General features: G+C 50.1%; 1 long non-coding RNA gene across 1 annotated transcript in view; it reads left to right on the forward strand.

Annotated features, from left to right (window-relative positions):
* The window catches only part of LOC142843406 (uncharacterized), an 8593-nt gene extending 2173 nt beyond the window's left edge, over positions 1 to 6420 (forward strand). Inside the window, exon 3 of the long non-coding RNA XR_012909625.1 lies at positions 5362 to 6420. This is a non-coding gene — a long non-coding RNA (uncharacterized LOC142843406). The remainder of the gene's footprint in view (positions 1 to 5361) is intronic.
* The last annotated feature ends 18979 nt before the right edge of the window (positions 6421 to 25399 follow it).

The following is a 25399-nucleotide window of genomic DNA, read 5'->3' on the forward strand; positions in this document are numbered from 1 at the left end:
CCGCGTGGCTGGTCAGTGTGAGCATTGGTAGGCCAGGATTCACCCTGAAGGAGCTTCCTCCTTCCGCTGGCCTCTGTGTCGCTGTCGCGGAACTGCGAACACCAGTGACCATGCCTCCGGACACTCTGGCATCCCACAGATCCAGGCAGCTCCATAATTGCCAGGGAAAGGGAAGGCATGGATCTCCAATCATCCATTTTTTTATAGCCAAATATGTAAATAACACCAACATCCAACAAAGTTCTAAAACTCATCAAGACCAGGGGCTTTTCCAACCCCAGAATTTTCCAGTTTGTAGCCCACCTTCCCATTCTTACCCCACACCTTCACCCACACACCCTGCACAGATCAGGGATGCACCAAGACTCAAGAGTGCTGGGCCAGGTCCCTAGCATCATGATGATCAAGGCGGGGTGCCAACCGCCCCTGTCACCGAGTCAGCAGGGCGGGAACTGACTAACAAGGAGCTTCTTGATGGCAGTCTCTTTCCTGTTGGGACCTCTGAGGCTTTGGGGGGAGGGGCCCAGCAAAGCCTGACCTGGAGCCACCACACTCCCGGTCTCCTTCCTCCCAGTGCTTGAGGGCCAGAGGCTGATTTAAGAGGCCAATGTCCAGCCAGGATGCCAAGCCCCACTGGCCGTGATGATGGGTATCCCGGGACCATACTGCATCAGGTTCCGGGTCGAGATGGTGACAGGAGGGGGCTTCCTCTGAGGCACCACCTGGAAGGAATGTTCAGGTCTACCTAGAGACACAGGTCTCCCAGTCCAGTGCAGAAATCTCAGGAAAGCTTGCCCGAGCCTCACAGGGCTGATCGATCACTCAGCATGCTGCAGAAGCCTTCGTGGCCCCACAGGTAAGACTGGATCTTTCAGTACCAGGCAGTTCTTACTCTCAGGTGGCTGTGGGTCACAGTAAGGACTCTAGTTAGCAGGTGGGGGGAGCCTGGTCGCTTGCCTCCTTCACCTACATCCTGTCCCAGAGTCCAGGCAATGAAGTATCACTTTCCTTCCCCGAGCTCATTAAGGTCTGTTAATACATCACCTCAAAGCTGACACCCACTCAGTCCTAGCAAATGGCCTTTCAACTTATCTCTATTCTTGGCCTTTCTGGGGGGCTAATCTCTGAGGGCTCCTGCTTGACCCCTCTCCTCGCTGCCCTCAGGCAACGGATCTGTGCCCTGCAGGCCCCCTGCTGAGGTCACTGAGAGCCTCCCAGGGCAGGTCAAGTGCCCACAATGGATTGGATAATAATAGTGGTAATGATGGCAAATGCATAGCTCTTCCTGGCCTGCCATCCTCTTGACTTGTGTTACTTCCAAGGTGGAGTACCCACTGCTACCTGTCCCAGGAGCAGGGGCTGTGTCTGGTGTGGGGCTGGATGACAGCAGCTTCGTGTGAGTGTGAGTGAGCACGTGTGGAGGAGTGAGTGGGTGCCATCTTGGCCTAGAGGTGGGCATCAAGGGGTTTCTGAAAACAATGAAGAATGCTATACACCCACTTGGAAGGGATTTATTGGGAGGGAGGAGGGCTAGGGCCTAGAGCCAGGCCTAGAGAAGGCAGGAGCAGGTGGAGAAAGGAAGAAAAGAAAAAGGCCCCAGGGAAGGATGGGTGGAGGGAGGAAGCAGAAAGAAATGGAAGAGAGGAAGAGGAAAGGGAGGGTGCTCTCTCTGTGGTCCTTTGCTAACCCCTCAGGAGTCACTATGGGCAGGAAAGGAAGGAAGCATGTCCTGGCTGAGGGGACAGGGAGTGTGCCCAGAGGACACCACACCCCACCAGCCCACACCCCACTGACTGCTGCCGGAACTTGCCTCTGGTTGGGCTCTGGCTGCTCTGTCCACAGATGGAAGTGCCAGCCTTTTGGGATTTGGGGGTTTGGACATCAAGGCCCAGCTGCCAAAGTCTCCCCCATTGCCAAAGCCCTCCCACCCATGCCCCACCCCACTGCCGTTTTTAAACATACACCGGCTTTGTCGTCCAGTCCTCCCCTGCCCCCGGGATGGGTCTGGGCCAGCACCCCCACAGCCAGCCCGAGAGTCTCTAAGCACCTCTGTGGGGGTTAGAAACTGCACTCTTCTCTTTCAGATTCACTTATATGTCAGGCTCTCCCAGACCCCCCTTCACCTCCTCGTGCCTCTCTCGGGGGGTGGGGGGTCCCTAGCACTCATAAGCCTCAGTTTACTCTAGATACTGCTGTAGCTACGTAAACAGAGGCTACCCCTGCACCTGACACAGCACCTTGAATTGATCCCTCTTTATACCTCTAGTCCCACAGAATTCAGTAACACCCGTGCTATTTGAACACTTGTGAATCTTTAGAATCCTCTTTTTCTACCCCTATTCAACTGTCAGGACCGACTCAGTTAGCTTTCCTCTGTGAAACCCTGCTGAGTCAGTAACTCCATCTCGGCACACTTTAAGGTCTTTCCGCCACTGGGTTCTGGGAAGATTGTGTCCAGACCTCTGCTTCCAAGAGCTTGCTTGCTCCGAGGAGCCACAGGACCCTCCCCTGCAGGGCCCGCCCCCTCTTCACACATCAGCCTCTGGAAACCCACAGGAAGTCTCTCCTCTCTTTCAAAGTTTACAAACGGAGGACAGGGTGGGGAATTGGAAAACCAGTTTGCATAGAAGTTCCCCTGCCCCTGCTCTGCCCTCTGGTGCTGGGCCTGATCGGAAAGTTCCAGGACATCTGGTTGTACTTAAGACGTCTAGTAACGTAGTGGGCCGGCTCCTCCTGCTTAGCCTCCTCCCTGCTAACCCAGCCCTCTACTCCCTCCTCCAGCCTCAGAGGAGGAGCTTCGCAAAGCCCTAGGAGTTGGACCTAACCCCTACCCAAGCTGTGGTGCCTCCATGGTGCTGACCCTGGGCTCCAACAGAGTACCTCCAGGTCCTACATGCAGAGCCTCTTGGACCAGCTCCAGCCCGCTGCACACTTGGGACAGTACAAATCCAGGAAGACAGCTGGGCCTGAAGAAACTTTAGCTGTCAGTTATTTTCCAAAAGCCTTTTAAAAATATTGAAGGATAACAAAGAAGAACCCAATGGGTTGTATATGTCGTAATCCCAGCTACTCCAGAGGCTGAAGCAGGAGGATTGCTTGAGCCCCAGAGGTTGATAGCAGCTTGAGCATCATGGTGACACCCTGTCACAAAGAAAAATGAAAGAGATGGTCTTGGGAAAACAAAGAACAGAGTGGACCAGATGGGCCTCGAAAGATCCCAGATCCTCTTACATGGCCCCTACTGATGCCCATGTGTGCCTGCTTCTGAGATGGCACACCTACAGAGACTTGGAGGAGCCCACTGCTTCCAGAGAAGCTCAGGGGCAGCAGTACAAGGAGCCAGATAAGTCTGTACACATCTGAACCCCAACATTGCAGAGGCAGAGGCAGGAGAACCCCGCAAGCTCAGGGCCAGCCTGATCTATACAGATAGCCAGTCTACAAAGAAAGACATCTCAAGTAAACAGGTGCTACCGCAGCTGTGAGGTGAAGCGTAGGACTCGGGGTACAGTGGGGGCTCCAGCCCTCCTCACCTGGGAAGGGGTGCTGGTGCTCAGGCATTATAATGTGTGGAAGCACTTTGGAAATTAATGAGTGGCCACTATTGTCAGGCTCAGAAGCTGCCTGCCTGCTGCTGTTTAGCTCAGGTTGGTTAGAACTCACTCTGCAGTCCAGGCTGGCCTTAAACTCAGAGCAATCTGCTGCCTCGGCTTCATGAATCCTGGGATTGTAGTTATACTCAGCAAGCCTGAAGTTCAGTTTGTGTGTGTGTGTGTACACATACATGTGTGTGCAGGACCCATACATGTGTGCGCACATGGAAATTGGAGGTTGATGTCGACTGTCTTTCTCAATCTTTCTGCATTGTTTTTGTTGTTTTGTTTGTTGAGGGGGGGTCTTATTATGTAGCTTGAGCTAGCCTAGAGCTCACTATATAGACCAGGCTAGCCTGGAACTCACAGAATCCTCTTACTTCTGCTTCCTCAGTGCTAGGATTAAAAGTGTGTCATCACACCTGGATTCCACCTTATATTTTGAGGCGTGCCTCACAAACCTTGGAGATCACTAATTGGTTGGCTAGCCTGCTCCAGGGACCACCCTGTTTCTGCTTCCCAGCACTAGGATGACAAGGTCTGGCTTCTGTCGTGGGTGCCGGGATCGAGATTCACAGCCTCATGTTTGCAGAGCAGCGGCTTTGCCGAACGAGCCTTCTCCCCCAACCCTGAAAGCACATCTCTGTGCCCTCAGGAGAAACACCTGTGAGGGACGCTGGCCTAGACAGGGCAGCCTACAGCCAGGGTACACACACACGTGTGTGTGAGTGCACACATATACACAAAAAGTTCTCATAAAAGTCAGGAGATATTAACAAACACAAAACTAATTAAAAATTAAGAATCAAACACCTTTAATCCCACTACCCAAAGGCAAACAATGGCAAGTTTTGTAGATGCAAACGTGTGTGCATGTGTGTGTGCATGCCTGTGCACACACACGTGTAGAGAGATTGATTGTTCACTTCTGCAACCGTTTTTCTCAGTGACATATCTTGAACCCCTTCTCGTGCCCAGACTGCCATTGAGGGCAGCGTAGCAGGTGATACACGCCTGCAAAAGTGAGCAGCTTGGCTTGGCTGCCCAGAATTTTTCTCAGAAACAAAAGTGTTTCATAACATTCTTAAGCTTTTAAAACACTTATTATGGGCGTGTGCCACAGAGTTCATGAGAAAGTCAGAGGACCCTTCCAGGAGCGGAACTCAGCCAGGCTCGGCAGCAAGTGCATTTTCCTGCCCAGCCATCTCACTGGCCCAGAAGCAAATCTTTTTTTTAAATTATTTTTTTAAAAAAGAAAACAAAATATCATTTTTCATTTTACATACCAATCCCAGTTCCCACTCCCTCCCCTCCTCCCCTTCCCTACATCTAGCCCCTCTCCACCCCGTCAGTCCCCCCCATCCACTCCACAGAGAGGGTGAGGCACATTGCTTTGGGGAAAGTCCAAGGCCCTCCCTACTATATCTAGGCTGAGCAAGCTATCCATCCAAAAAGAATAGGTTCAAAAAAAAAAAAACAAGTACATGCAGTAGGGATAAATCTTGGTGCCACTGCCGGTGGCCCCTCAGTCTGCTCCAGCCACGCAACTGTCAACCACATTCAGAGGGACTAGTTTGGACCTATGCTGGGTCCTTCCCTGTCCAGCTGGAGTTGGAGAGCTCCCGTTAGTTCAGGTAAACTGTTTCAGTGGGTGAACCCATCATGGTCTTGACCTTTGCTCATATTCTCTCTCCTCCCACTCTTCAACTGGGCTTTGGGAGCTCAGTCCAGAGCTCTGATGCGGGTCTCTTGCTTCTGTTTCCATCAGGTGCTGGATGAAGGTTCTATGGTGATATTTAAGATACTCATCAGTCTGACTTACAAGGCAAGTCAAGATCGGGCACCCTTTCCTCTATTGCTTAGGGTCTTAGCTGGGGTCATCCTGTGGATTCTCTAGAGCCAGGTTTCTTGCTAGTCCCTTAATGGTCCCTCATCAACATATCTCTTTCCTTGCTCTCATCTCTATCCTTCCTCCATCTCGACTATTCCGTTCCCTCAAGTTCTCCTCCCCACTCCCCTCATTTTCCCCTTCCACCCTCCCTACTTCCCCCACCCCCATGCTCCCAATTTTGTCAGGCAATCTTGTCTGTTTCCCCTTTCCAGGTGGATCTACGTATGTTTTTCTTAGGGTTCGCCTTGTTACTTAGGGGAAGCAAAGTCTTGATGTGCAAAATTTTGCGGTCCACCTTTGGGGGAGGCTGGAATACCTCTTAGCTTGAGCCACCCAACCCATCCTCTGCCCGATGCCCTGCCATTTCCTTCAGGCAGCCAAGAGACCCAGCAATGGTGGCCCTGTGGCTAGCGGCACCTATAGACAGGGGCAGGGGCTCTGGGGACCCTGGGCATGAAGGTGCTAGTTTCAGGAACACACCTCATTGAACCCTGGATCAGGTTGCAGCAATTCTCAAAACAGGAATTGGGGGTGCACAGCGCTGGGAGTGGGCAGTGGCTGCGCGGTCCTCACCACGCCCTACCCGGGCAGCCCCACCTCTTCAGAAGGCTACTGCAAACTTACTGACTGGACAAGTGAGACTTTGCCAGATTGCTACCACGACCCGCCCCTGGATTTGGAATCGGACCAATCGCCCAAGCACTGGTCTGCCTTGACCTGTGAACTTAATACCCAGTGCCTTGACAGACACTCCCTATTCGTCTGGTTGGCTGAAGGCTGTGCCTCCCGATCCACACTTGACTCCACCCCACTCCTCCTGCTCAGTTACTAAGAGGCATTTGGTGGCCATGGGGAAGGTCCGCTATGCAGGTGTCCGTATTCCCTTCTATTCCCAGGAAAGATTTAGTGACTCTGCAAACCCGGAAAGGTCTTGGGGCAATTATTAAAAGCTGAAACAAAAAAATTGTCAGACCTCATGTCTTATTTTTATTTGAGAAATGCAGGCGTTTCCAAGCCAGCCAGCAGGCTCTTAAGAAGGCTGGAAATATTACCCTAGTGATAGGGCCCCTTAGCATGAGAGAATCCTCAAACTCAGTTCCCAGGACCTGTGTCCCCACTCACCCGCACCCGCACACTGAACAATAAATTCGAATAGTGGCCAGTGTGGGTCTCTAAATACTTCTGAGCCGTTTGCCACCAACCCTCATCTGAGCGGCTCACCGGGCCCCCTCACACACTTGCCCCTCCACTGCGGGTCCTATATGGCCCTGGCTTAAAATCCTTTCCAAGTCCCAGCAAGCTCCCCTCAGTAGCCTGCCCAATAAAACAAAGCAATTCATCCCATTAGGTGCCGCGGCTATTAAAAAGCACGACTACTTTATGTCTACTGGAAAGAAGGATTCCATACCACTTATTGAAAAGACTTTTAAAATAAATGTACCCCCAACTCCACCCCATTACTGGGCACTGAACCAGATCTTCAGGCCCAGCATCCTTCAGCCCCATCCATAAATGTTTTTTAAAAACATTTATTTGTAACTGAGTGGGCATATGTTCATGTTAGAGCATGTGTGTGGTCAGAGGGTAAATGCTGAGAGTCCATTCTTGCCTTCTGCCAAGTGAGCCCTGGAATCCAATCCAGTCATCGGAGTTACCTTTAACCACTGAGCCAGCTCAGTCACTTTTTTTTCGTTTCCTTTTTTTTTTCTGTGTATGGGTGTTTTGCCCTATTGTATGTCTGTGTATCACATGCATACAGGTCCTGAGGAGGCCAGAGACAGCATCTAATCCCTTGGAATCGGGATTAGAGACAACTGTCAACCACCATGTAGGTGCTGGGAATTAAACCTGGGCCCACATAACTGAACCCTCTCTCCAGCTTCCATCTCCTTTTCGTTTTGTTTTCTGTTTTTTGTTTGTTTTTGTTTTGTTTTGTTTTTTGAGACAGAGTCTCACTGCTCTGACTTCCATGCTCAGTTCTCAAAACAAGAAGAATTAAGGGAAAAAAAGCGTTCTCACCTTCCGAGCTCGGTTCCGGGGACCATTTTCAAACCCTCCACTACCAACATCTGCTTTTGACACAGATCGCACTCTGAGCCATCAGGACTGATCATCTCTGAAGCACACTGTACAATATTCTTCTCCATTGCTGGATAAAAAGTTGCCCTAAACCAGGAGGCACTCAGGAGGCAGAGCAGGCGGACCTCTATAAATTCAAGGCCAGCCTGGTCTACAATGCGAGTTCCAGGACAACCAGGGCTTTTAGAGAAACCCAGTCTTGGAAAAAAAATTGTCCCAAATTGTCGGGTGTTAGTGGCACACAACTTTAATCCCAGCACTCAGGAGGCAGAGGCAGGAGGGTCTGAGTTCAAAGCCAGACTGGTCTACATAGTGAGTTTCAGGACAGCCAGGGCTATGCAGAGAACTCCTGTCTGAAAACAAACAAATAAAACAAAACAAAAACTACAAAAAAAGAAAATAAAAAGTTGTCCCAAATCTTAGCAGCTCTACATAGCAAGCCTTTTATTCTCTAGAGTCAGGAACATAGGTGCTTTAACTGGCTGCTTCTGCTTCATCATGGTTCCTTGTGAGAATGCATTATGCTTTCCTGCTAGGGTAAATAAGGTCATTCCTGTGGCTGGTAGCAGACTCAGTTCCTGGTTGGCATTGGTTGTGTGCCCAAGGTCCTCAAGGTCTCAGTCTCTACAACCCTGTTTCTCAGGACAGAAATGCTTGCCCCATTCAAAAGGATGATGCTAACCTGGGCAGTGGCGCACACCTTTAATCCCAGCATTCGGGTTGCAGAGACAGGCGGATCTCTGTGAGTTCAAGGCCAGCCTGGTCTACAGAGTGAGTCTCAGGACAGCCAGGGCTACACAGAGAGGTTTAACTGTCCTTGTCCGTTTGTAAGGCCAGGAAGGGGCCGGCTAATGGGACATCTGGGGACAGATTAAAATGCCATGGAATCAGGCATATGATGATTTTAAAGGTGATTAAAGAGAATTAGGTGTGGTAGAGCCCATACACCAAAATCCCAGCACTCAGATGCAAGAGGATTGCCACAAGTTTGCTGATAGGCCAGGCTACAAGAGAGTTCCAAGCTAGCCTTGGCTATCTTAGAACAAATAAAGGAAGAAATGTGATCAGATGTACAGTTTAGCGTTGCTGAAACAGTATGTCGCAGGAGTCTTGAGGGACAGTGGCTCCAGGGTGACACCTTCCACATCTTTCTGCTGGAGAATATGATTTTTAGGCATGTGTTTTTTCTTTGCGCTGCATTTATTTAACTCTGTGAAGCTGTGCTACTGTGCCTGTCTAGAACGCCTGAGGGTCTAATAAAGAGATAAACCGACAATAGCAAGGCAGGAGCAAGGATAGGCAGGGCTGGTGGGCAGAGAGGATAAATAGAAGGAGAAGTGGAAAGAGGAGGAGCAAGAGAACAAGGAGAGGAGGACATCAGGGGCCAGTCACCCAATTACACAGCAAGCCACGGAGAAAGAAGTAAAGAAAGATATACAGAAATAAAGGAAGAAAAAGCCCAGAGGCAAAAGGTAGTCAGGATAATTTAAGAAAAGCTGGTAAGGAACAAGCCAAGCTAAGGCTGGGCATTCATAACTAAGAATAAGCCTCCATGTGTGATTTATTTGGGATCTGGGTGGTGGGTCCCCCAAAAAGTTAAAAGAATAAAACATCACACAACATCTTTCCTGTGTGTCTGGATGATCCCCTAAAGGTCACTTTTTACCAGTGTGACAAAAATCTCAGAAACAAATGACTTAGAGAAAAAGATTTATTTGGGTTCCTAATTTCAGTCTGTGTCTGTGGTAACTGGGCTCAATCGTTTCTACGTGAGTCACAGTGAGGAAGAAGCAAGTGCCAGAGCAACACTGCTCGTGTCACAGTGAAGAGGAAGTAAAAGAGTCAGGAGGAGGCCAGGAACTGAATGAGCCCTTCCAAGACATACCCCAGTGACCTACTTACTTCCTAAACCCTCTTCAACTATGGTTAGTGTGGTTGTGACTCCGTCACCTCTCAGTACTGCCAGCAGCTGGGACCAGGCCTTCAACACAGGGGCCTTTGTGGGGTACACTCCACATTCAAACTTTATCAGTCACAAAGTGGCCGGTGCAATTCTGATTCTGCTGTATGTACCCCACAATTATTTCCAGATACTCTCTTCTAAGATACCCAGCACAGCAGGGCGGTGGTGGCTCATACCTTTAATCCCAGCACTTGGGAGGCAGAGGCAGGCGGATCTCTGTGAGTTCGAGGCCAGCCTGGTCTACAAGAGCTAGTTCCAGGACAGGTTTCAAAGCTACAGAGAAACCCTGTCTCAAAAATCCAAAATAACAAAACAGAAGATGCCCAGTGCTTCCCTCTTGTGTCCTTGTGTTAGGGTCAGGCTCATTCGGATACACTGGCTAAATTCAGGGTGATTTAGACTCTTTCTTACACAAGAGAAAGGGGTGAGAAACGTTGGTGTGTGAACCCCACCAGAATGCAGGTGCCATCTCATGATTTTACTCAAATTTATCTCACATTCCACAGCAGCTGAACCCAAAGTGTCCACTCTCCTAACGGACCACACTCACACCCTCACTCTTTCCCAGTATTGAGTGTGCACGCTTGTGTGTGTGCTGGGGGTGGTGCTCACGCCTGTGGAGACAGAGGATATCAGCAGTCAGTTTCCTCTTCCACCGTGAGGATGCTGGAACCTGAACTCAGGTCATCAGGCGTGACAAGTGCCCTTACATCCTGAGCCACCTTAACAGCACAGATTCGGATTCTTTAAGGCATAGAGAAGAATGGATATTAGATGTTCACCTGTCCATCACTGTCCTTGGCTGGAGGACTAGGAGGGCCAACACTGAGGGAGGGAGATGTGTAGCTCTTGTCCCTGGAATGAAAACAGACCTCATTCCAGGGGGATGGTCCATAACAAGAAGTGACAGAGCAGTTGCCTTGGATACGCCTCTTTTCCTGATCTGCTCCAAGCCCTGGACACCACGCTCTTCAGTGGAATCTGGGTCCCCACCCCATCTCTGATGAGCATTAACCTCTCTGGGGTGCCTCCCTGAGATCCAGTCTCTCTGCCTGCATCTGGCCCCTAGAGGGACATGAGGCATGATCTGGGCCTAGGAGACACATAGAAACATTCTTCTGAGATCTTTTAGGAAGAGTCTAAGAGGCCAGAAAAGAATCTTTTCCTGTCCTCTGAACATTGCTGTCTGAACCTGCAGCATCTCCCATGTGACTTTCAGAGAGGCCAGGGACACAAACAGAATCCGTCATGAAAAGAATAGTAGAGAGTATGGTGGAATGTTCCTGGAATGGAATCCTACTTGGACCAAAATGGACTCTACAAACCGAATGAACCCTAAACCAGTGCCTGGACCCAGAGAGACAGCACAAACGATGACATCCAATATGGTCCCATCACAGATAAGTCCCCCTAGGAGGAGAAAGGCAAGACCGGCACACCTGTCTCTCCCAGCAAGGGAGGCATCACGCACTGTGGATGCAGGGGACTTGCTGTCCATTCTGCTCCTTGGTGGTAATAGTTGGCTTGCCATGTACAAATCTGTCAAAATGTGTCCGTTTCTCAGTCTGTGCTCTGTACATCACATAGATTATTTTTATAAAGCCAGTGACCAGGGCAGGAGAGAGAGAGAGCTCAGTCAGGGAAGGGCTTGCCTCGTAAGCTTAAGAACCCGTGTTAACGACCAAAACACACCCAAAAACTCAAAAACACGGCGGCATACTTGTTACCTCAATGCTGTGAGGTGGAGACAGGCACATCCTCAGGGGCTCAGTGGCCAGAAGCCTGGCCTACTTGTTGAGTTCTAGACCAGGAGACAACCCTGTCGCAAAAGAATGTCAGATAGCACCTGAGAAACAAACCAAGGTTGTCCCCTGTCCTACACAAACACACACACACTTATATACACACAACAAAAAAATAACACAAAATAAAGTCAATGATGGGAAGAGGGAGGGGAGAAGGTTAACGTGAGCCTGACTAGGCACGTTCATGGTAACACCGCTAAACCCTTTCCCCAGGACGTGTTGTTTAGTGACATGATACACTATCCATAGCCATTTTGAAGAAACGAAGTCTTTTTTTTCTTTTTTTAAAGGTTTATTTATTTTTTTAATATACTTATTTATTTATTATGTATACAATATTCTGTCTGTGTGTATGCCTACAGGCCAGAAGAGGGCACCAGACCCCATTAAAGATGATTGTGAACCACCATGTGGTTGCTGGGAATTGAACTCAGGACCTTTGGAAGAGCAGGCAATGCTCTTAACCTCTGAGCCATCTCTCCAGCCCAAAGAAGCGAAGTCTTGACTGGTGTGGTAGCTCAAGCCTTTAGGGCTAGCACGAAAATATCTTGAGAGGCAGGTGGCTGAAGTTTTGCAGATTGCTCTAGGCCTCCAGAGGAGGCCAGACCTTGTCAAAAGTGAAGTCTGCACACTAGAATTAGGGGTGACCTTTGTATCCTGGGTCTCCATGACCAGGAGTTATATGAAAAAGCATCTCTGAGGGCTAGAGACATTTTAAGATGGATCAGAATCCACTCTCCTGGCCAGAAGACTCAAAAGGCCCTGGTCACACCAGACTCACTCTGCAGGAGAAGGAGGGACAGGCTGCGATCTGATTCCTCTGCAGGCAAGGGCAGGAGCTCTCCCTGCAGAGCAGAGGGTAGAACCCCATAGGGCCTCCCCAGCCTGTGGCACTATAGACCTTCTCAGCCTGAGCCATACAGGGCTCCCCAGCTCTGGCAGCTTTGCAGAGAATCTACTCCCAACATCTGGATACCAAGACAGAGATAGCATGGTTGACAGTAAGCCAGGCCCTGAGGGTTTCTATAGAGAAGAGGTCCTGTATCTCCCTCCCATGGGGCCACATCTAACCCCCTAATCTGTAAGGCTGCAGTTCCTTCTCTTTCCTTTTATTGTTATTATTATTATTTGGGTTTTTTGTTTGTTTGTTTGTTTGTTTTTTCAAGACAGAGTTTCTCTGTAGCTTTGGAGTCTGTCCTGGAACTCTCTCTGTAGACCAGGCTGGCCTCGAACTCACAGAGATCCTCCTGTCTTTGCCTCCTGAGTGCTGGGATTAAAGGCGTGCGCCACCACCGCTGTTATTCTGTTTTTGAGACAGAATTTCTTTGTGTAACCTGGCTTTCCTGGAACTTACTCTGTAGAACAGTCTGGTCTCCATCTCAGATATCTGCCTGCTTCCTGAGTGATCAAAGGTATGTGCCAACATGCCCAGCATCCTTTCTTTTCTTTTCTTTTTCTTACTTTTCTTTGTTTTCTTTTCTTTCTTTTGGAGAGGTCTCAAGTAGTCCAGGCTAGCCTTCAACTTTTTGTAGCTGAGGATAACCTAGAACTCCCGACCCCTCCCTCTGTCTCTACCTATGGAGTGCTGAAATTACAAGGGGATACTGCCTTGCCCATTTTGTATTGTATCGTATCGTATTGTATTTATACAGGGTATTTCTATATAGCTCTAGCTATCCTGGAACTATGTAGACCAGGCTGGCTTCAAATTCACAGAGATCAGCCTGCCTCTGCCACTCCAGGTGCTGAATTGTACAAACAGCTTTGTGAGTTTTTGTTGTGGTTTTGGTAATGGTAATTTCCTATGTGAGATTTTTTCTATTAACACACATTTTATTTTGTGTGTCTAGTGTTTTGTTTCCCCTAGCCCTCCCATCTGGGAGGCAGTGTCATGCACTATGCCCTGGTTTACTGTTGTGCTCTGAATTATCACTTTCAAACCGCTTGTTAGGGACCTGTTGAGTTTTCATTGTTACTAGTGGCAGGTTTATAGTTAAAATTATTATTATTATTATTATAAACTGAAAAATATTTTTTATTCTTTATTTATATGTACTTGTATATGTGGGCATATGAGTGGAGAGGACAGACAGAAGTCAGATCCCCTGGGGCTGAAGTGACAGGCAGCTGTGAGCAGCCAGATGTGGGTGATGGGAATATGAACTCAGGTCCTCTGCAAGATACGTGCTCTTAACCGCTGAGCCATCATCACTCAAACCCCAAAAAGTATTCATAGAAACATTTAGAAGCCCTTCTGCAACTAGGATCCCAAGCATCCTGATGAACAGAATTCTCTATCAGAAACAGAGACTATGCAGCCAAAGGTACGCACAGCTCCAGCCTGGGCACTGGTGGCTTCAGGGAACAGTGCAGAAAGGAGACAGCCCCTGAAGAGCTCTGCTTCCTGCCCCTGCCCACTACCATGCCAAGGTCACCTGGGGTGTCTGCTCACTCCTCTCTCCTTCCTGTCCCCTCTCCATTGTCTGTGACATGGAGACCCCAAGGACCAGGTCTTATCTCAGGTCCTGGAGAGGCTCAGTTGATAGAAAAGGAATGGGCACTCCGGGCGGGCGTGGTGCCTGGCACTTCCTGAGGGTCCCTGGAACTCCAGTGTCACGTCGCCGGGTCTGGGTAAGACTGGCCTGAGCTTAGAGCATGTGGAGTAAGGCGAGGTTCGAGCTCTGGAGACTTACGGAGTGGAGTGGGGGTCTGGACAGACAGAGGACACCGAGAACTCAGACCTGTGTGGAAACACAAATGATATCGCCCCCCGGGCTTCCAGCACAGGTTCTGAACAATACCTCTGCTCATCACCAGCCAAATGCTCCCGAAGGGGAGAGGAGACATGACGAAGACGCTGGCTTTGCAGGTAAGAGGAGCCAGTTGACTGTGAGAACCTGTGTGCTGCGTGAGGTGGAAGACAGGGCCGGGGACTCTTGTTCTCCAGCTGTGGGATCTCGAGTGCATCAACTCTTCTCCGGCCTCAGTGTCCTCATCTGAGAAATAGACACTTCCTAGAATTTAGTTTTGTTAAGCAGCCCAGGCTTAACAAAATTACCTCAAGATTGTAATCCTCCTGTCTCCACTTCCTGGATACAAGAATTACAAGTGTTAACCACAGTTGGAAAATGGGAATTCAGAGAAATCTTACCAGGTTAGGTCTCTCTGAGGAGGTACCCAACCTTTTGATGTTGTAAGGTGATGGTATCGTCTACAAATGTGTTGGGCCGCATAGTCCCAGCTATCCTGGGACACAAGCAGCCAGCGGGACACAGGTTGATGTTTGATGCTCTTGAGTGCCTAGCACAGTGGGTGCCCTAACAGGTAACGTTTTCCTCATCCTTGCCGAGCTGCTTAGGAGTGCCAACCACACTTGGCACGGAAGGCATTCTCAGCTTAGTATGCTGTATCCTGTTTGTGCTGGTATACTGGCTGCGGAGGATTTCCTGTCCCTGTGCTTTGACGTGTCCCTCCCTTCCTTCCAGTCCCTACTCTGCCCTCCTTCTTCCAGGAAGACCTCCCTGACTAAGGTCTCCCATTCCCTGCCAAGCTCTCCAGCCTCTCAACCCAAGAGTCCACATTCCCTATGCAGTCGGATCCCAGGCTCTCCCAACCCAGATCAGATGAGGCTGCATCCTAAGGCCTCGGGCCTCAGAAGGGAAGGCTACCCACTGCCCACTGCTAAGGAGGAGGCCACCTGCCAGAGTGGCAGCAGACAGGCCAGCTAAATCTTTGACCTATGATTTAAGAGGTCAGGCATAGTTCAATAGAGCACTCCAGGCTGAATCCCAGCTTGTTCACACAGGTCAGGAGGATAAGGGATAGAGGAGGAGGTACAAAACGGGAGGAGAGCCTTCGGAGCTTTGTCGAGCGCCCTGAAAACCCACACTCCCATCCCCCACCAGTGAAGAAGCTGAGGGTGGGCGGAGCAGAAAGAGAAGCCCGTGCCTAGAGTGGAACGAGGGTTCAAAGCGGCGCCTTTTACGAGCAGAGCCCTTTCCTTTGTTGAGGCCGGGAGTTTCAGCTCTGCCAGGTCCCGGCTGTCCCTAGATCAGCATCGCTTTTTTTTTTCTCTACTACCTAGTTCCCAGTAGGGTAGAGGGGAGACCCCTGGAACCACGGGATGGTCGGATGGAATCCCATGTGTAAAACAGAGTGGTTTTTCCGGGTGGCCCTTGTCAGAGCAGGGAACGACCCAGGATAGGCCTAGCTCCAGCCATCTACCACCTCCCCCACGGGCTGCCGGTGAGGTCTACCCTCGGGAGATGCTATGCAGATGAGACGCAAAGCAGGCCGTGATGGCTGTGGGGATTGGCTGGCACTGAAGACCTTGTGGCCCAATCCTGGGCTGCTGGAGGCCTGAGCCCCCCCAGCCCAGGCCTTGTCGGGCCGATAAATCAGCTCAGTCATCGTTAATGGCTCCTGACTAATTGCCTGGACTTGGGCTCCAGGGCTCGGGTCGCCTACATTAAAATTCAATCAGGCCCAGCACCAGCTATTAAATATTCATTGGAAGAGCTTCCCGAAACCAGGCTGGGGGTGGGGGAAGATGGGTTCGGTTAGAGGGACTACCTGGGGCTGTAGTCCGCTTCTAGGCCTGCTGCTCCCACGGCTGCTTTCCTCTCCTACAAATTGCTGCCTGGCGTCCACTCTGTTCCAGCCGGCAGATTTCTCTCCACGTCTCTGAGCCCTCTCTAAGGACTTTGAGACCCAGCCGCCTGACAGGAGTGTAGAGATAAGACAGGCCAAGGCTACCCCAGCACCCGCTCTGTGATCTGAGCGTGCTTGGTCACCTTGCCTCAGGGACCCTCTGCAAACAACGACAAATTCTGGGACCTTAGTTTCCACCAGTTCCATCCAGAGTGAACTAACTCTAGGTACGGAGGCTTGGCCACGGGCAGGAGAGATAGCTGGGTGATTTAAGAGTAAGTATTGACTGCTCTTGCAGAGGACCCGAATTTGAGTTCGCTTCCAAACACCCAAGTGGGTTGGGTCTCAGAGCTACCTATAAATCCAGTTCCAGGGGAGGGATGATCTCCTGTGACCTGCAGGCACGCGCATGCGCACACGCAGACACAGGACGGCGGGGTGGGGGGGTGGGGTATTAAAAGTAAAATAAATCCTTAAAAACAAAAAAAAAAACTGGAGGCTTGTCCAGCCTGGAGCCATGGTTAATAATATCTGGATCGCAGTGCTTCAGGCTCACCTAGGCTTGGAAACCTTGTCTCAAAACCAGCAGACAAAACCCCAGAACTCTTCTGGCCCAGTAGGGATGCTAGGCAGGGCAAACCTGTGAGTCGGTGGTGAAAGGAAGGAGGTGGGTCCATCCCTGTACCCAAGGATGCAGTCCACGGTCACCTCATGCTGAGGAGGACGCCTAGGAGCTCTCAAGCACGGTACCAAGGGTGAGGGAGGACGCTGGAAAGCAAAGAACGCCCGGTGCACATCCTCACCACGGTCACAGGGCTATACAGAGGGCTCAGCAGAAGCAATGGCAGCAGAGGCCGAAGCTTCTGGATCTAACCAGGGCTACTCAGGACCTGGTGTTTCCTAGCCCTCTGTGGTTTACTGAGACTCCCATCCTTCGTCTGGTCCAAGAGGTTTGGTGTTAGGAGAGCCGGAAAAAGCACCAGGATGTATGAAGAAGGGACCTGTGTTCTTTGTTTTCTCAGGATTCTTCCGATGCAAACCACCTGGACACAGGCTCTTCCCCTCCATTTCAGCTGATGCTTGAGGTGGGGCACATCGGGAGAGTCCGTGTGTGTCCCTCCCCCCTTCCGTCCAGGTCCTGTAAGGAAGAAATGGAGGCCACTGGACTCTCTGTAAGGGCAGAGTCACTCAGGGCTCCAAGGTGGGTGTGAAGTTTAAGGAAAATAAGGTGGTTTTTTTTTTTTTTTTTTTTTTTCTTTTTTTGGTTTTTGTTTACTTGAGACAGGGTTTCTCTGTAGCTTTGGAGCCTGTCCTGGAACTAGCTCAGGCTGCCCTCAATTTCACAGCGATCCTCCTGCCTCCACTCCCCAAGTACTGAGATTAAAGGCATATGCCATTACCTCCTGGCTAGGGACATAGTTCCTGAGAACACAGGACACTTTTTTAAAGAAATAGAGTCTCACTATGTGACTCTAGCTGGACTAGAAGAGTTTGTCTTTTTCTTCTATTATTTCTAAGGCCATTCGATATTCGCCCAGCAGGAAACCTAACGTTTTCATCTGAGAAGCCTACTCCCCAAGGCTTCAGTGCTCTGCTAGCAGGAAATAGAACCCAAGACACATCCCCTGTCCCGGAAGCAGGCAGGCCCCAGGGCTGGGTGCAGGACACAGTGTCTGGCAGCCATTAGGAAAGGGGCTGGAGCTGGGAGGCCTCAGACCCCAGCAGGTCAGGAGTGGCCTCAACCAAGTGTCCAATTCCAAAGCCGAACCTCACAGGCAATCCAGGATGCCGAGCTCACCCCGCGTGTGGTTCCCATTAGAGCTGGTTGGGGTCTTCCTGAAGGCCAGGCCAGATTTCTGAGCCCCTCCCCCAGCACCACCCTTCCCTCTTCAGGGCCTCTGGAATGTCTTACCCAGCTTCATGATGTGGCCTGCCTGCACACGATCTTGGGATTTTCAGGGCATCTTGAGATAGACATCCACTCACCAGATAGCTGTGAAGGGAGGTGTGTGTGTGTGTATGTGTATGTGTGTGTGTGTATGTGTGTGTGTGTGTTCAATCCCTTTAAGGGGTCAAAGGGATAGCAGTCTTTAAACCTATAGCCTTCCAAGGAGGGCTAATCTCCAAAGACCCCTAGCCTGTGCCTGGGGAGTCCTCTGTCCTCTCAGGTCAGCTGCCTTTATTCCCTCTGCAGCCCCTGCAGCCCCTGCAGCCTGGATAATTGCAACTGCCCCCATGACCTTTGGCTGCCAGGCTGTTGCTCCACACTGCTCTGAATGCACCCCCTTACAGCACACGCTTGCTACGCAGACCGTTCCTCCTCCAACCCATACCCACGCAGTGGCTCTCCCAGGTCTCTGCAACCGTGGGAACAACCTGGGCTCTGAACATGTTTGTGCCATGGTATTTTTAATCTCTCTATGTTGGAAACTCTTTTAAAAAGCATTGTCAACAATGAAAGAACATGCATGAGTCAATTCTCAGGTCATCATGGCGGGGAGACCTGCTGATGCAGTGTCACCAAGCAGTGGCTGGATGGCTTTCGAAAATGGCATTACCCGCTGCAGGATTCAACAAACTGGGCTCAGTGCAAGGTGATACACTGTCCGTTACTACTAGGTGATACACTATAAGTCACTACGAGGTGATACACTGTACGTCACTACGAGGTGATACACTGTCCGTCAGTGCGAGGTGATACACTGTACGTCACTACGAGGTGATACACTGTACGTCACTACGAGGTGATACACTGTCCGTCAGTGCGAGGTGATACACTGTACGTCACTACGAGGTGATACACTGTCCGTCAGTGCGATGTGATACACTGTACGTCACTACGAGGTGATACACTGTACATCACTACGAGGTGAGGTGATACACTGTCCATCAGTGCGATGTGATACACTGTACGTCACTACGAGGTGATACACTGTACATCACTACAAGGTGATACACTATACGTCAGTGCGAGGTGATACACTGTATGGGACTGAAGGTGTGGAGAAAGCCAGAAAACACTTCCTGAGGATTTTATAAAGACAGAACGTTTGGAATTAAGAGATCCCTGGACCTGAGCACCAGGCATCAGATCTTGTCTAAGGAGCAATGGACAAAATATGAGGAGGACAAATTCTACTTTGAACCCTGAGAGCGGTTATTGGAGAAGGAAAGGAGAAAGAAGAAGGGGCGAAGGGGGATCTTGTGGTTGAGATCTGTGGATGTGCCTGGTCTCAGCATATTTTTATGAAGTTGTTTCAACCTGAATCACAGTTTAAGAATTAATTGCTCTGCAGATGCCTCACTTTAAATAAATCTCTATTGTAACCATAAAACAAAATAAAACAGGAGTCAACAGATACAAATGAACTCTCTTTTAAATACTGAGGACTTTGATGGTGCACACCTACAATCAGGTAAGAGGATCAGAAGTTCAATGTCATCCTCTGCTAAATAGCTAATTCAAGACGCCATGGGTTTCACGAGACCTTAGTTAAAAGAGGTGGTGTGGGGAGGAGGAGGAAAATGAGCCTGGCAACTCCATGGCAAACCCATGTTTGCTCGTGCCAGCAATGGACTGAAGCTGCCTAACCACAGTGAACTCTCTTGGGCTTACGTGTGCATGCGCTGGAGTTCCCACCAGGCCCTATTTCCTCCTACGGCTAAAGCCCAAGAGACTAGACTGGGCATGGTTGTGCACACCTGGAGGCAGAGGAAGGCAGATATCCAGGTTCGAGGCCAGCCTGGTCTACAGAAGGAGTACCAGGACAGCTAGGGCTACAGAGAGAAGCCCAGTTTCAAAAGACAGAGAGAGAGAGAGAGAGAGAGAGAGAGAGAGAGAGAGAGAGAGAGAGAGAGATTGGCTAAATAGTGAAAATATATTTAATTGTGTTTTGTTATTTTATTATGTAGCCCTGGCTGTTCTGGAACTCTCTCCGTAGATTAGGTTGTCCTGAAATTCACAGAAATCCACCTGCCTCTGCCTCCGTAGTGCCAGGATGACAGGCATGTGCCACCACTGCCCAGCTAAAAAAATTTTTAAAGGGAGATGGGCACTGGAGACCAAGCCTGGGGACCTCCTGCTCATTCTAGGCAAGTGTTCTATCTTCTAACTACATCCCAGGCCCTGAACTGTCATTCTAGCCACTGATCTTTTGATCTTACTTCCTGGTCATTGAAGTTCCTACCAATCTCTTTCTGAAAAGATACTTCATGGTGCTATAGCAAACTCAGGTCTAACAGGCTTGGCCCAAGAAGCATGCCAGTCCAGTCTCCCATTAGATCTAGCTGATTCTTTCCCTCCAACACGTGCCCACGCCCACCAGGGAGTGGGTGCTGTCCCAGCACTCTTAGTCTTGGGGACACGGTTCCTTCTACCCTTGAGAAGTTATCTTCAGACTGACCAGTGGTCCCCCTGGTTCCAAAAACCTTCCCAAAGCACGCTCCTCTGTAGAAAGACAATGTCTAGAACCAAGAGCACCTGCCAGGAGTCCCAGTGCAGAAACCCTGGCTTGTGAGAGTAGGAAGGAAAGAGGACACTCTGCAAACCTTCGGTTGGAAGCAAATCTTCATCTCTGTGTGACCCTGTGATCCAAGTGACTCCAGGAAGCAGCATTTCTGAAGGAAACAGGGAGCAAGGGCTGGGGGCAAAACCCAGTGGTGATCCAGCACCTACACAAGAGGGCTATAAAAATCTGTGTTGCTGTTGTTTGAGACGGGCTCTTGGTATATAGTGCAGCCTGGCCATCTCTGCCGTCACCTGGCTAGTGCTGGGATCACATGCCTGAGCAAAAATCTTTCAGTGGGCTAAAGGGGCGGGAATAAGAGAGACCCTGCTGTCTCCAGGATGACTCTCAAACACCAACCATCAGCTCTGTCCAGACCCCACCCTCACACCTGGAGCGGCTGCTGAAGAGACAAGCCAGATTTCCAGCTCAGGCCCTCCTCCTCGAGGCTTCCAGTGTCACGGCACTGCCTCAGTGGTACACTTTTGCTTGTTTTTTTGAGACAGGGTCACGCCCAGGAGCCTGAGTTAGCCTAGTTCTTGCTAAGTGCTAGATCACAGGTGAACACCTCACGCCTGGCTCTCAGCTGACTCAAGCCCCCTACTCCGGCCTTCCCAAGGCCCCGGACCAGCAGAAATAACTAACTGCTCTCCTCCGGCAAGTTTTCCGCCACTTCGCTGACTCCAGAATCAGTCTTCAGAACACATCCAAGAAAGCAGGTCCCAGGTGTCCCAACTCTGATCCCAGGTGCCCAAAAGTCAGTCGACTGGTCCCAAGAGCCAAGTTGTGCCTCCTCCTACCCACTCAAGTCTGAGCCTTGGCTTCTCCACTCCAATCCTCCCCACACTGATGGCCGTCTGTCCGTGAACTCCAGACCGATTGCCTTTCATCTCAAGGCCAGTTGGCTGGGGACCTGAGAAGGGACAGTCCCACGCCTGCTCCAGATATGATTCTGCGAGGCGGAGCTTGAGAGACAAGGTGCGTGCGCGCCCGCGGGAGGTGAGAGGGGGACCGGTCTCCCACCGAGCAGCGGAAGAAGACTGTGGCTCGCCCAGGCAGGGCAGTGGGGGAAGGGAGGCGAGGAGAGCAGATGGCAGCAATTACTACTCGGACCCTCCCCCGCCCGCAGCCCGAGGCCAGAAGATGGCCTTAGCTGGCTCCGCTGGCTCCCAGGACCTGAGGGGCGGGAACCACTAGGGGCACCGACGTTCCAGCTCTGGGACAAGGACATGAGCCTGGTTGGGACAACTCTTTCTCCGGGGACAGGCCCGGGAGATCCTCTTTGGAAAGGGCACACCCAACTAGCCCTGTGCCTGCAGTTCCTCAAAAGTCTGAAGATTTATTTGTAGGCTAGGGAGCTCAGGTTGTGACCTAATCAAAGACCCAGAGGGTGAATGGCAGGTGCTGAGTCGTCCTGGAGAACGGCAAAGGGCACCTTTCTCACAAAGGCAACCAACTGGACTGCCCCTGATTGAGGACTGCTGTTTAGATAGGTCAGAGTAAATGGTTAGGGTTGGACCCCTGGTAGGGGCACAGCCGAGTAGAGCGGGAGGACTAGGCGCTCAGGACAGACAAGGCTGAACCAGTTGGCTTCTTTTATTTATTTATTTATTTATTTATTTATTTATTTATTTATTTATTTATTTATTTATTTATTTATTATGTATTCTGTCTGTATTCCTGCAGGCCAGAAGAGGGCACCAGACCTCATTATAGATGGTTGTGAGCCACCATGTGGTTGCTGGGAATTGAACTCAGGACCTTTGGAAGAGGAGGCAATGCTCTTAACTGCTGAGCCATCTCTCCAGCCTTACCAGTTGGCTTCTTGGTCTCCCTTCTTGGCCTGAATCCTGTACCTGTATCTCTAAAATGTAGATTAGTGCCTCCCTCTATCCCTCCCTCTCCCTCTTCCTCTCCCTCTCCCTCCCTCCCTCCCTCCCTCCCTCCCTCCCTCCCTCCCTCCCTCCCTCTCTCTCTCTCTCTCTCTCTCTCTCTCTCTCTCTCTCTCTCTCTTTCACACTCACACACACACCACACACACACATGCTTTCTTGAGCAACTGCAAAAGCTCTCCCAGTTCACCAGGATCAATTTACATAGCAACAAACAGATCTGTAACAACTAATCCAGGATGCAGGCCACCTTGCTTCCTTTTCTCTGACTGAAATCACCATGTTCCCCTCAGAAGAAAGCCTCAGCTCATTCCTCAGCACACCATCCCTCCTTCTGCATCCTCCTTCACTATCTTCTCCTTGAACTCACAGACTTGTCCCTACCTTTGGCCTTGACCTTGCTGGCCCTAGCCCCTTCCACTGGTCCCCTCTACCCTGGCAGTCCCACCCACTCTGTCCTTACAGCTGGCACTTACCCTTACATATCTCCTCCACAGGACCCACCACACACTGTAGCTATATTCTTCATTCCCTTGCTTTGTGGCCTGCCCACTCCACAGCATCAGCTCCGTGAGCTCCGAGAGCTCATGACCTCATCTGGTTCATTCTCTGCTAGAGCAACAGAGTAAACCTTGGAGGTACTCCACATTCCACATATACTCCATTTGGTCACTTCCAAAAGGGCTTCCCCCTGGCAGAACCAGGACACGCGCCTGTATGCACCATGGTCACCAAGACACCTTACTTGCGTGGGCAGCTTGTGGCCTGGCACGACCATCTGAGCTGTCTGTTCTAATTAAGAGCTTACTTTGCGCTGGCTTTTATTCTAAGCATCTTTGATTGCTGAGCTAATGAAGTTCTGAAACCGCCCCCATAGACACTAATGTAGCATCAGCTTGCAGACACACACGCCATGCACATCCAGACCCACGTGAGCACCAGAGCACCCGGTTACTCGGCAAATGCAAGCATGTTGCAATCACTACCACGCAATAGGTATGGGGTGAGCTACTAAAGGGTGAGCCCGGGGCAGTCAAGACTACTGCAGGGAGATAGACAGAAGATAGACAGGACCCAGGGAAGAGGCAGAAGAGTGAGGTTGGTTCAGGTTAGTCAGGTCAAGAGTAAAGAGCAGGACAGGCAGGGTGAAGCACCCCTTTAATCCCAGCACTCTGTATTAGTCAGGGTTATGGTGACCCCCAACCATAAAATTGTTTTCGTTGCTACTTTTTTTTTTTTTTTGGTTTTTTGAGACAGGGTTTCTCTGTGGTTTTGGTGCCTGTCCTGGAACTAGCTCTTGTAGACCAGGCTGGTCTCGAACTCACAGAGATCCGCCTGCCTCTGCCTCCCAAGTGCTGGGATTAAAGGCGTGCGCCACCACCACCCGGCTCGTTGCTACTTTTTAACTGTAATTTTGCTACTGTTATGAATCCTAATGTAAATACCTGTCTTCTGATGGTCTTAGACCACTGTGAGAGCGCTGTTGACTTCCCAAGGGGTTGAAACACACAGGTTGAGAACTGCTGTTCTAGAGGAACAGATTTACACACACACACACACACACACACACACACACACACCTATACAAAGAAACCCTACACAAAGAATTACAGACAACCAAGGAACGCTGAGAGCAGGAGTCTTCCCCAGGGAAGGACGCTCCAGTTGGTCATCCAGTACCAAATGCTCAGCTTGAAGACACATGCTGTAATGCTATATGGACCAAGTGGGCTGCATCTATATATTTGGAAACACACACACAGGTATGTAAGGACAATTAAAAAGAGGCCATAAAGGAAAAGGTACATGAGAAGGGTGGAGGAAGGAAAGAAAAGAGAAAAATGCATAATTATACCATAATCAAAATCAAAAACAAAAAAAACCAAGAAAATAGCCAGATGGCAGTGCACGCTTTTAATCCCAGCACTCGGAAGGAAGAGGCAGGCGGATCTCTGTGAGTTCAAGGCCAGATTGGTCTACAAGAGCTAGTTCCAGGACAGGCTACAAAGCTACAGAGAAACCCTATCTTGGGAAAAAAAATAAAGAAAGAAAATTATATTTAGAAAGAGAAAGACTGGACATGGTGATCTTTGATCCAAATTTGGAAGCAGAAGCAAGCAGGTCTCTATGAGTTCGAGGCCAACCTGGTCTACATTGCCATTTCCAGGCCAGCTAGAGCTACAGAGAAACCCTGTCTCAAAAGACTGAAACAGTGGCTCAGCAGTGGAGAGCTCTTCCAGAGGACCTGGGTTCAATTCCCAGCACCCACATGGCAGCTCACAGCTGTCTGTAACTCCAGTACCAGGGACTCTGGCATGCTCACATAGACATACATGCAGGCAAAACACCAATACACATAAAATACTAATTTTTTAAAAAGAACGAAATAATAGCAGCAACAACAAAAGAGTAAAGAGCAGGAGCTAGCTTAGTGTTTGCTTACCTGAAGTTGATTCCAAAAATCCATGTGACAACAAGCAGGTGTGGTTGTCAAGAGGGCTCAGGGGTAAAGGCACTTTCCACGGAGCAGGGTGACCTGCGGAGCCGGGTGACCTGCCTTTGATCCGAGGCCCACATGAAGGGCCGAACCACCTCCAGCAGTTTCCTGACTCTACATGAACACCATGGTTTCTTTGTGTCCTCAGCCCCCAAAATAAATAAAAACAAGAAAAAAATAGAAACAAATGACAACAGGAGGGGAAAACCAACAATCCACGCGTGGCGGTATATGTCTGTCCTCCCTGGCCACGGGGGAAGAGAGTGGCCAATGTGACCGCAGACTCAGTTTCAGAGTTTTATTCCTTTCTTTCTTGGTATATTCAGTGTGTGTGTGTGTGTGTGTGTGTGTGTGTGTGTGTGTGTGTGTGCGTGTGTGAAGGCCGGAGGCTGATGGCAGGCCATATCCTCCCTCCCACTACCCCTGGCCACCTTACTTATTTATTTATGTATTTATTTATTTCTGTGAACACAGCATTTCTCACTGAACCCAGAGCTCACTGACTGGCTGGCCTATGACCTCTA

Source organism: Microtus pennsylvanicus, chromosome 2 (genome assembly GCF_037038515.1).
Source record: "Microtus pennsylvanicus isolate mMicPen1 chromosome 2, mMicPen1.hap1, whole genome shotgun sequence".
NCBI classification, from domain to species: Eukaryota; Metazoa; Chordata; class Mammalia; order Rodentia; family Cricetidae; genus Microtus; species Microtus pennsylvanicus.